The sequence below is a fragment of the Ursus maritimus genome, unplaced genomic scaffold (genome assembly GCF_017311325.1).
Source record: "Ursus maritimus isolate PB19 unplaced genomic scaffold, ASM1731132v1 scaffold_13, whole genome shotgun sequence".
In the NCBI taxonomy this organism is placed as follows: Eukaryota; Metazoa; Chordata; class Mammalia; order Carnivora; family Ursidae; genus Ursus; species Ursus maritimus.
This window is the reverse complement of record NW_024423675.1, coordinates 33,587,849-33,598,834: the sequence shown is the minus strand read 5'-3', so window position 1 is coordinate 33,598,834 and position 10,986 is coordinate 33,587,849. Positions and strand designations below refer to the sequence as shown.

General features: G+C 43.6%; 1 non-coding gene across 1 annotated transcript; it reads left to right on the top strand.

The window, feature by feature from the left end:
- Nucleotides 1-510: 510 nt before the first annotated feature.
- On the top strand, nucleotides 511-620 carry LOC121102338. The gene has a single exon (XR_005834457.1). It is a non-coding gene; the product is annotated as a U6 spliceosomal RNA (small nuclear RNA).
- Nucleotides 621-10,986: the final 10,366 nt, after the last annotated feature.

Below are 10,986 nucleotides of genomic sequence, written 5' to 3'. Positions count from 1 at the left end.
TCTCTCTTCCTCCACTCTCACCCTGCTTCTTCCCCTTTTTCTTCTTTTAACGCTGAGTGACGTTTGCCGTCCAAGGGAATGTGGGGCCTTGATCATCACTCTTTGGATATGCATGCATTCCGTATTCATTTATACGGAACATCTGCCGCGCATTAGGGGGAAGTCTTCAAGTGGCGAGCCTCCTGCCCCCCCCCCCCCCCAGCGGCCTGCGGCGGTGATCGTCGGGGGAAGAGCGCCACCCCTCACCAGGAACCAGCGTGGCCGCTCGGGGAGCCCGCGTCCGAGGAACCTTCAACCGGAGGGACCCTGTGTGTTCGTAGCATTCTCCTTTTGCACAGCGTTCCATTACTTTTTCTACCGACAATGGCGAAGTACCTGGCGCTGTACGTCCATCCTGCCTGTTTCCGTGGAAGCACGCGGGCGGTGGGTGCTCTGAAAATAAAGCCTGAGTTTTCTGTGTCAATAGGTCTTTTCCCCACCTATGAATTCACGTTTAAAGAAGGGTAACGGGTGCCCGCTTCGCCGGCAGCACGTATACCAACATCGGAACGATCCAGAGACGATTAGCATCGCCCCCGTACAAGGATGACAGGCAGATTCGTGAAGCATGCCGTATTTTTATGAAGTGCCTGGAATTTTTTGATTAAAAGAATATATTCTCTGGGTTCTGCTATGGTCCAGACAGTGTTAACTTCTTTTTTCTATTGTGGGTTTTGATTCCCGCCTCCCCTCCCGAAACTGATTTTATTTGATGTACCCAAGTCTTAAGTTTCTCAATAAAGAAAAAAATATCCATAAAAAGATAAATGTAAATAATAAAGAGTAATGGAAAATTCGTAATCTACTTCTCAGTCTGAACCATTCTTAAAAATTCTGGATCTTCTGCTAAATAAAACAAACCTCCAAATGTTACTTCGATTAAGAATATTCCTTAGCATTATAGGGATCTTAGAGGTCTTCTGGTCCTTAGAGATCCTGCTGTTAGGAGCCAGGGCCCAGAGTGGAACAGTGACTATGTCGTCATATACTTCGTCTGTTCACTCCACACCCATTGACGACTACCCTCCGGCCCTCTGCTTTGGGCCACTCTCCCCCCCACTTGGGTTCACAGAACTTTGCAGCTTGAAGGGTCCTGGAAAGATTGGGACTGTATAAACACTAACTGTGTTCTCTCAGGCTGTATCTGAACAGAGCTCTTATCTTTATGCCTCTATTGTGCTCTATTTGTGTTAATGAAGTACAAATCTCTCTATGACACACAAAAGCCACAGATGTTGATTCTAAATGGTTATATGAATCACTGCGTATGTCTCAAATCATTCATGTGAAATATTTGAAAACGCCTTTTAGATTCTTCGTCCTTTGTAGGGAGTTTTAAGTGGTTGAAAATATATACCTTCATGTATTATTTGATGTTCATACAGTTTTTCCTAAATAGCATGCTTGACTTCTAGCAGAAGTTCTTGGAGATAATATTCTGAATGCCATTGGCAGAACTTTACCTAATCATGCATTATTTACTATAAGGGGTGTGCAGGAGAAAGGCAATGGGCTAAGGGTGAGAACTTTGGGTTCGAGTCCAGTGTCTGCCGCTTAGTAGCTCTGTGACTTAACCGGGCTACTAAACTCTCCGGTGCAGTCTTGTGTGTCAGCAGGGACAGGAAGGGGAGCGGGAGGGAAAGGCGTGGCAAGAAAATCTATGCTGTCTTTCTCATTGAATTGTTGTTAGCCTCAAATCCAATAACATACTTGAAAGTTCTCTGAAACTCGTAAATCAAATTTAAGTTAGGATTACCGTGACCGGAGCATTTGCTTACTGCCACGTAGCGCGTTAAATGGAAGCAATGTATCTAAAGGTTAAAAGTTGGATTCTTTGATCTGCCGATTTGGATGGAATCCCAGCTTCACCACTTGCTAGCTGTGTGATTTCTGGTGAATTTCACAACCTGCCTAAACTTGACACCCTGAGGGAATACTAATTTAATGCACATCTTATGGGGTTGTGTTAAGATTAAATTCAGTGATACATGCAAGGTACCAGGTGGGATGCCCAGCCCCCAGCAAATAAACATTCACTTAGTTTAGTATTACGAGATTCCCAGCTCTCGCTCTTCTCATGATTCTATGGGATAAATACTCTGGAATATTTGGGTTTCTTAACCCTCAAAACATTTTACTTGGGTCTCCTTCACCTATGTGTAGGGCTGTAGCCTAGACAACACCTCCAAGAACATAGAGCAAATTCGAGTGTCATGAAAAAACAAAACAAAACAAAAAACCATTAACAATAAGGATTCATGAGTTTGAGAGTTAAACCTAAAAATAACTGCTCTTTATCCTGCCCTTGTCACTCCTGTCTTCAGAACTGTCCCCTACAGGAATATTCTACTCCAAGAGAAGAACTTCAAGTTGTCTTCTTGACTCTGATACCTGTGAGTGTTCCTGATAATCTCACACCCTTTATAAAGTTATGGTCTTATAAATATCATATATATTCTTTTTTTCATTTGTGTTACAAATAATTTGCTCTATTTCCTTTATTTTTACTTTTCCCCCCTTTATTTTTACTCTATATTACTCTGAGATTACGAACTTCACGAAGGTTGGACTCCTGGTTTTTTTCTCACTATACCCAATATTTAAGTTCTGTGAATGATCCAAAGATCAGTAATGCCCTGACATGATGTGAACTTGGAATCATGCTGTGCCTCTTTACCTCCTGGTTGGGTATCCTGGGGAAAATTGCTTCAGTTCTCTGAACATTATTTCTTTGTTCATAAAATGAAGACAAGCCTACAGAGTTGCTGTGAGTCTTGTAAATAATACCTGAAAAGCCCTTAACACAAGGCTTCAATAAAAGGTCACTATCAGTGTTTCTCTACTTTAAGTTTTCTGTTACAATTATTAGCACCATGATGGCCATCAACTCTGGATCTATCCCCAGGTATTGACTCAGATTCCCAAGAACCAAAGAAAAATATAGGAAATAAGAAAAATAGACAAATCCAGGGAAGTGTGGAGAGAGCAGAAAGCTTTCTCTAAGTCAAAATTAGCAAGCACAGAACAATAAATATATTCCATGATCCAGAAAGGCCCAGCTGGCTTCCTCCTGCTGATGAAAAAGAACACTGATGAAATGGTGCCACCTAGTGGTCATCTTCTAATACTACAGGCGGTAATGTAAACAGCAGGGAAATAATTGCCAAAGGCGCTTCCAAGACTTTATTCCTTCTTGTCTTTACTGAGAAGGCGGGAACGCACTGCTTGTTCCCACACCTTTCTCTCTCACCCATCCTGAATAAGGCGGTGCACAGTATCTACAGATCTATTCAACAGCACGTGACTATTTTGCTTGTTACTTCTACATTAATAGATCTTCTCTGTGCTCATAAATTAGCTCAATAGCGACTAGTTGGCAATTAACTAACGTTCATCACAAAATCATAAAGGATGGTGGGTGAATTTTTGATATTTGCAGGTTAAACTGAGGCCTTGTTCTCCATTCAGAATTTTTTTTCTCAACTCAAAAGAAGAAAACGTTCATCATTAATGAAAGTTTAAAGAAAAATATTTTATCTGATAGTGCAACCTGCAACTACTTTATCCACGATTATTTATCTTTTACATAACATGTTTGAGGAGTCCTGCAGTGCTCTGCAGACATTCAGTCCTGAATCCCTGGGGCAGAGACAAAGAGTGGATTCAATTATCCCTTATTCATCCATTCACTTGTTTATAGTGGAATCTATGAAGATAAGCTAATTCCCCTAATAAAATACCCATGTACAAAGCAGCATATCCTTCAACCTTGAGGAGCTATTGTTTCATAGCTTAGAATTTTAGAATTAGAAGGCACTTTAAAAATTCAACAGTCCAGCTCCTTTTATAGATGACATTCTATTTAACTCCTAGACGTGATTTTGTGTTTTAACCTTGATTGCTGTGTTAGGTTTTGCTACGGAATCCTCTGGCTCTATTAACAAGTGGAGCTTTAAAACATCTTCTACCATGTGCGGTTTCTTGGGGGAGAGTGGACCTGGGGGGGAATTCGAAGCAGCTCAAGCACATACAGGCCCCTGCGGCTGCGGTCTCATAGGCGGTTTACCCGCTCGTCTGAAGAGGAGATGTGGCTGCTGCCTGCTGCCGGGGCTCTGGTGGCAACGGACCATGGTCTCCGAGACAGGTAGCACCTCCCGGCAGCTCCCCAGCCCCCTGCCACCCCCGCCTCACCTGGGCGCCGGGGAAGAGGGGCACAGGTGTCTTCCAATCCTGAATACTCTTGCTTTACGCAAAGCTGGAGCCCTTGGACCAACGGCATCTCTTCTGGTAGACGTTGGGCGCCATCTTCCAAAGAGACTGGTCTTGTTCACCAAGTTAACATTTTGAGCTCCTGATTTGTGCTGCTTTACCAACACCTTTGGGCAAGGTGATTCTAGCGCCGAATGGGTCTCCCTTCTACACCCTCTCCCACCACCATTTCCTCATCACCATATCTAGAGGGATGTCATGCTAGGTTTTAGGTTCTGAAGATAAAAGATGAGTCACCCAAGAATCTCCCTGTCTAGTATCACCATCATGATAAAACTGAGAAATATTTCATGAGCTCAGATATGTACTTCTTAAGTTAAAGAATTTTTAAGTTGGAGCCTGTTCCATAGGCTATGGACGGGGTGATAAAGCAGCTGAAGATTCCTGTACAATTGTGAAGATCCTTAGTCGCTGATGATGGACATCTGTGGAGAAGATTTGAGGGCTTACCAGAAACCTGATGTAAGGAATTATTCACTCAGACAATGTAAAACAAAACAAAACAGAAATGTTGTCTCTAAACATGTAGAAACCCCCCGCTCTGTAATCCAGATGTGTGCAAAGGTGACCATCACACCTTCTGAAGGCAACTGGTTTGGAGCCAAACTGTCCTTGCGCCCCTTCAGGTTGGCTGGAAGAAGGCACATCCATCCTGCCGTGGCCCTCGGCCATCACAGGCTTGGTTAGCTCAGCCGCTGCCCACGTTAGCAGGAAGCCTTCCCGAGCTCTTTAGTGAGGGGCTGGTTTTAGGGGGGCATGGGGCGCACTCTGAGTGCTTTGCTGTGCCGCTGTGTTGCGCCCCAGACAAGACAAGGGGCAAAACAGAACAAAACCCAATCTCTCTCTCTTTTTTTTTTTTTTTAAAGATTTTATTTATTTATTCGACAGAGATAGAGACAGCCAGTGAGAGAGGGAACACAAGCAGGGGGAGTGGGAGAGGAAGAAGCAGGCTCATAGCGGGAGAGCCTGATGTGGGGCTCGATCCCAGACGCCGGGATCACGCCCTGAGCCGAAGGCAGACACTTAACCGCTGTGCCACCCAGGCGCCCCCCAATCTCTCTCTCTTGAATAAACATGGCTTTTGTCATGTGCCTTTGCACCCAGACTTACTCTCCCACATTAATAGTCTGTGAGCTGAGTTGCTCTGCTCTCACCTGGTTACATAAATGATCAAAGCCTTCCTCTAACTCCCCTTATCTGTCCAGAGTCTCTGTCAGGGCCAAGCTCAGGAGCTTTGCTACACCACTGAAAACAAGAGGGGTTCCCTGTGAAACGTGCTTATTTACTTTATTTCCTTACTCATTTTAATATAAACATAACATCAGTTTTCTGCCACTCATAATTCATCAACAATATGTGGGATGTAATTGTCAGCATTTTCTTTTGGGCCATATAGACTGGAGCTTCTTAACCTCAGCACGAGTGACATTTTGTGCCAGATAATTCTTTGTAGTGGAAGGCTGTCATGTGCTTGTAGGAATTTTAGCAGCAGTCCTGGCCTCTGCCCATTTCATGCGACCACCCCCCCCCCCCACCTTATGACAACTAAAAATGTCTCCAAAGATTGCCAAGTGCTCCCTTGGGGCAAAATCACCCCAAGGTTGAGAACCACTGATATAAATCAACTATGAACTTTTTTTAATCTATAAAGATACAGCAGGCAGAAGCAGTATTTCTTCCTTGAATAGCTTAAGGGAAAAAAGAAAGAACTTGGATTTTGTTGTCTTTACTCCTGTCAGTTCCTAAAGCATACTTATGATTGTTTTCAGGGCAAATTTTCTCAATTGATCCATTGTTATCTATTCTCTTTCCCAATTCTTTACCTAAATAACAGTTTACAAGCTCTTTCTTGTTTTAAGTTTTTATTTATTTGGCAGAGAGAGCTTGAGCTCATGAGCGAACACCAGCAGGGGCAGAGGTGGAGAGAGGGGGAAAAGGAGAAGCAGACTCCCGCTAAGCGGGGAGCCTGACACAGGACTCATCGCAGGACCCCGGGGCCAAACGCAGACGCTTAACCGACTGAGCCACCGGGCTTCCCTCCAAGCTCCATTTCATGCATAGAATCTCATTTACTGTCCTCAAGGATGAGAAGCAGGTACTAAGAGCCAGCTGGCGGGGGAGCGGCAGGACATCCCGGGAGGGAGGAGCTGGAGGCAGATAGGCCAGAGCTATAATTCCGGCCCCCGATTTGCTGGCTGCAAAACTTAGGCCAGTTCTTCAGCTTTTGTGCAATGCGGTTTTCTCATCTGAAATGCGGGATTATTAATATCTTGGAGGAAGGTTGGGAGGATTAAAAGAGGTGAGCCCTGTGACAATACATGTCGCTAGCAGAAGTGCGACCCATTGCGGCTTTTTTTCCCTGTAACACCAAGACCAGAGCATCACGTACCGCACTGAAGCAAATTTCTCATTCTGGTCACAGGTCTCTTTAAGGATCTGATCGCCAGAAAAGTCCTCAGAAGGAACCCAATTTGTAGACAATTTCAGATAGTCACAGCTTCACCTGAAGTGCATAGTGAGCCCAAGGGAAGCGTCCCTCTAGTGAGAGCCTACTAATTTTATCTTTTCTTCTAATGGACTCAAGTAAATGGTGCCAAAGAGTTTTCCTTACCCATTGCTTAAAATGCGCAACCTTTCTGCAGAAACAAATTGATTCCTATTTCGCCCAATGCTATTGATTGGCCACCAGGTCTTTGAAATAAACCACTGGTTTGGTAGAGTGCAAACAGCCTTGCCAATTTCCCTTCTTTGGGGGAAAAAAAAACAGTGGAAAAGGTTAAAAGGGGTCAAGGTTATCCAACATGATTAGTCACTCTATTAGTTTCCTATTGCTGCTATAACACCTTGTCACAAACTTAAGACACTCTTGATCCAACACAAATGTATTATCTAACAGCTCCGGTGGTCAAAAGTCCAAAGCAGCTCTCCCAGGGCTAAAATAAAGGCCAGGCTGCATTCCTTTCTGGAGGTTTGAGAGGAAAACCTAATTTTCTTGCCTTTTCTACCTTGTAGAGATTGCCCATGTTCCTTGGCTCATGACCTCCTTCTGTCTTCAAAGCCAGCAATGGCCAGTTGAATCCTTCTCATATGGCATCACTCTCATACTTAATCTTCTGTCTCCCCCTTCCACGTTCAAGGACCCTGGTGATTACATTTAGCCCATCTAGATAATCCAATATAATCTCTCTGTTTTAAGTCTAGCTGATTAGCAAACTAAATTCCATCTGTTGCATTCCCCTTTGCCATATAATATAACATATTCACAGGCTCTGGATATTAGCAGACAGACATCCTTGGGAGGCCATTATTCTATGTACTATAGTCACTTTCTTCTTGGTATTTTTGATGACAAGCAAGGAATAAGCCCTCTTAGAAGTCCTGATCCATCTTTGGAGTTTAGAAAAGCAACAAGTTGACACTACTTTTTGAATTGTTGTAACCACTTATTTTTGGATAATAAAATCCCTTCAAAAAAATCCATTATCATCTTTATAATAGGGACTTTCAGAAACTACATCTACGCAATTCATAGTTTCTCACCGATTTAATGTCTTCTAACTCCTGATAACTTAGGCAACTGGAGAAATTCTTTACAGCTCACTACACAAAGGAAAGAGAACTCGCATGTATTTTGTAAAGCAAGTAGCAAATACAAGTAGAGCTACTCATGAATAAAGCCTGCATAAATGGGGAAATCAAGGCATCGTTGGCAAAAGAAGAAATACTACAGGTTGCACCACACATTTACCATCTGACTTGCAGTCTCATCTCCAGAATGTTCCTCATTATATCCTTCTGGAAATCAAACATCCTCAGCTTTCTTATTCCACTGGACTTCTGTTGGTTTTTGTTTTCCTCCAGGGTACCTGACTGCTTGGTCTCTGATCCTTCATTTGGCACCACCTAGCACCATAGAAATAGCTTCTAGTCCATCATCCTAACCATTTTTAATACATGCCCCACTGCCACTGTCCTTGGCATTCCTTTGGTGCTTAGTCATATTTACTCCTTTGTCCCACTCTCCAGAATAATTGCTTTATGCCTTCACTCTCCATAACTGTCCAATGCCTCCTCCATTCACAAATATCTTCATTTCTTTTCCTTCAAGAAGAGTGGTAAGATTGCACTCCATGGCCCCACTTTATAGTTAGATATGGTGATATTGCTTCTTTTGGCCAATGATAGCTAGAAGGGTGGTATATCACTTCCAAAGACAGGTTTTAAGAGGCAGATGCCCCCCCCCCCCCCCCCAGCCATAGAGGAGCACAGAGCGCCCCCTACCTTCTTGGATGAGATAGAGCAGCATCCGAGGGCTTAGCAGCAGTAGACATTTAGCAAGAGAGGAACAAGCCTTTGATGTGATAAACTGTCACAATACAGAGGTTGCTTGTTACTACAACATAACCTAGTCGAGACTTTGCTTCCTAATTCAGTGAGAAGATAGAAGCAATCAGAAGAGAACCCTACAATCTCCTGTGACCACATCTGCCATTAATTAGTTACTGTATACTTTCTTTCCTCCTGTACTATGGATGAATCCTCCAAATTCCTCAGAGTAATCTTTCCACTTGCACACTGGATTGCATCCTCTTTTATCTGCTCAAGGCCATCATTCCAGCATTTATCTCTTTTGTCTCTTACATCATCAATTTTTCACTCGCTACTAGATTACCTGTACCCGGTAAATTAACATACTATAATATCTTCTTTTTTTTTAAAAAAATGAAGCAGAACAAAACAAAACACCTCTTTTCTAGTAGCCCCCCTCTATTCGAAATGAGTTACAATACTCACTCCTGTTTTCTCTGGAATGATCTCCAGTTAGCATTCTGCTTGCCCCTCTACATTGAAACTGCTCTTGTCACCATCACGAATGACACTGAATTTGCCAAATCCGGTAATCAAATCTCAATCCTATCCAAATAACATTGACTTAGTTGAGCACTGATTTTGGGGGGAGGCAAATTAATCCTCAGAGTTGAGTTTGTCTGTGCCAGCTATTTATTTATCACAGGTTGATTGTAGGAATTTCATAAACCCATAGCATATACGGTAATATCTCTTAATATCCAATAAAGAAATAACATCCTCAAAACAATGATAAATTAATCACACAATTGTTCCAGGTCAGGGACGATGAAGGAAATAAAGCCCAAATTTAGTTGAAGTGTACTCAGGAGAGCTGGGTTAGCCAACCAGCCGCTGATGTCCCCCCTTGCTAGAGCAGTTTGCTGGGGAACGATGGTAGCCCTGCTGACGGGCGAGAAGATCCCCGTGGCCTGCCACTGCTAAGGTTTTGCTACTGAGTGGCTTTTGCCACTGAGGGTCAGAATTGTCTTTACAGCAACAGGGGTTAGCTGCCCCAAGGTCTTTGAAGAGCTATTGAGATCAGCAAAGAGAATCAGCTTGCTCAGACCAAACCCTCTCCCACAGGCCTTACAAACTCTCGGTATTTATAGTCTAAACGTCCACCTGCCAAAGTTACTTCTTCGTGTGTTTTTACTAATAAACCCCCAACGCAGCCCCTCAGCAGCTAAGCTCCTGAGTGCTTATAAACAACAAGAGACGAGATGACGATAGCCTGTCACGGCTTACTTCATTCTTAATCAAAACAACTTTGCTCTTAAAAACAATTTCATTTTTGTCATAAACAAGTTGACTTGAAAATCATAACAAACCAACACACAACAGCCACATTCTTTCCTTCTCGAGGTATTTTCTTCATTTGGCTCCTAGAACACAACTATCCCTTAGCCCTCTTCCTACCTCACTGACTGCTTCCCCCATTCCCAAATTCTGAATGTTGGGTGACCCCAGTTACCAAACTTCTGATTCCCCACAATGTACTCTTCTTGCAATTTTCTCCAGCTTGCTAAATAGTAACTCCGTCCTTCCAGTTAGTCAGGCCACGTTTTGTGGCATCATCCTTCTCTTTCTCTCATACTCCAGTCCAGTCCGGTCCAATCCGTCACAAACCTCCTTAGTCCTACCTTCAAGTTGTGCACAAAAGTAACAACCTCTCACCGTCTGTACTACCACCACTCTGGATGAAACCCAAATCATCTCCCCAGAGATTTATTTCAATAGTCTCCTCAATGATCTCCCTCCTTACTCCCTGCCCCATAGAGTCTGTTTTCGACATTACCCTCTCCCCGAGTCCTTGTGTATGCGTGTCTAGTAAGTGCCTTTAAAAACTGGTACCGTTGGTTGTGGATTTAACTAAGACAGATGGTTGAGACAGACGCTGACCAGCTTTTTGGAGTAAGGGGGTTCTTCAGGGCTTGAGATGTTAGGAAGACTGTGATTTCAGCATGGGACTGCTTTCACTCCCGAGCCCTTTAGGGCTAGTCCGGGGTTCTCCCAGTACTTTTGTCTCTCCCAATGGACTTCTCCCTTCCCAAATACTTTCCTTGTGCCTCTGTTAAAATATTCAGAGACTGCCCACCTTGAAGTAGAGTTCTTTATTTCTTCCCCCAATCAGACGCTGAGTTGCTAAAAGGCAAGATTTTCAGGCAATTTTGCATAGCCCTCCCCCTCCTCCAAAGGCTCCCCTACCCAACTGCAATCCCTTTAAAAGTTTGAGGGCATTCAGTGGAGTGGAGATTAGCAAACAAGTGATGACCAAGCACTTGGTCTCCAGGGATGGTGCAATGCCTGGGGGGCAGACATTGAGGCTGG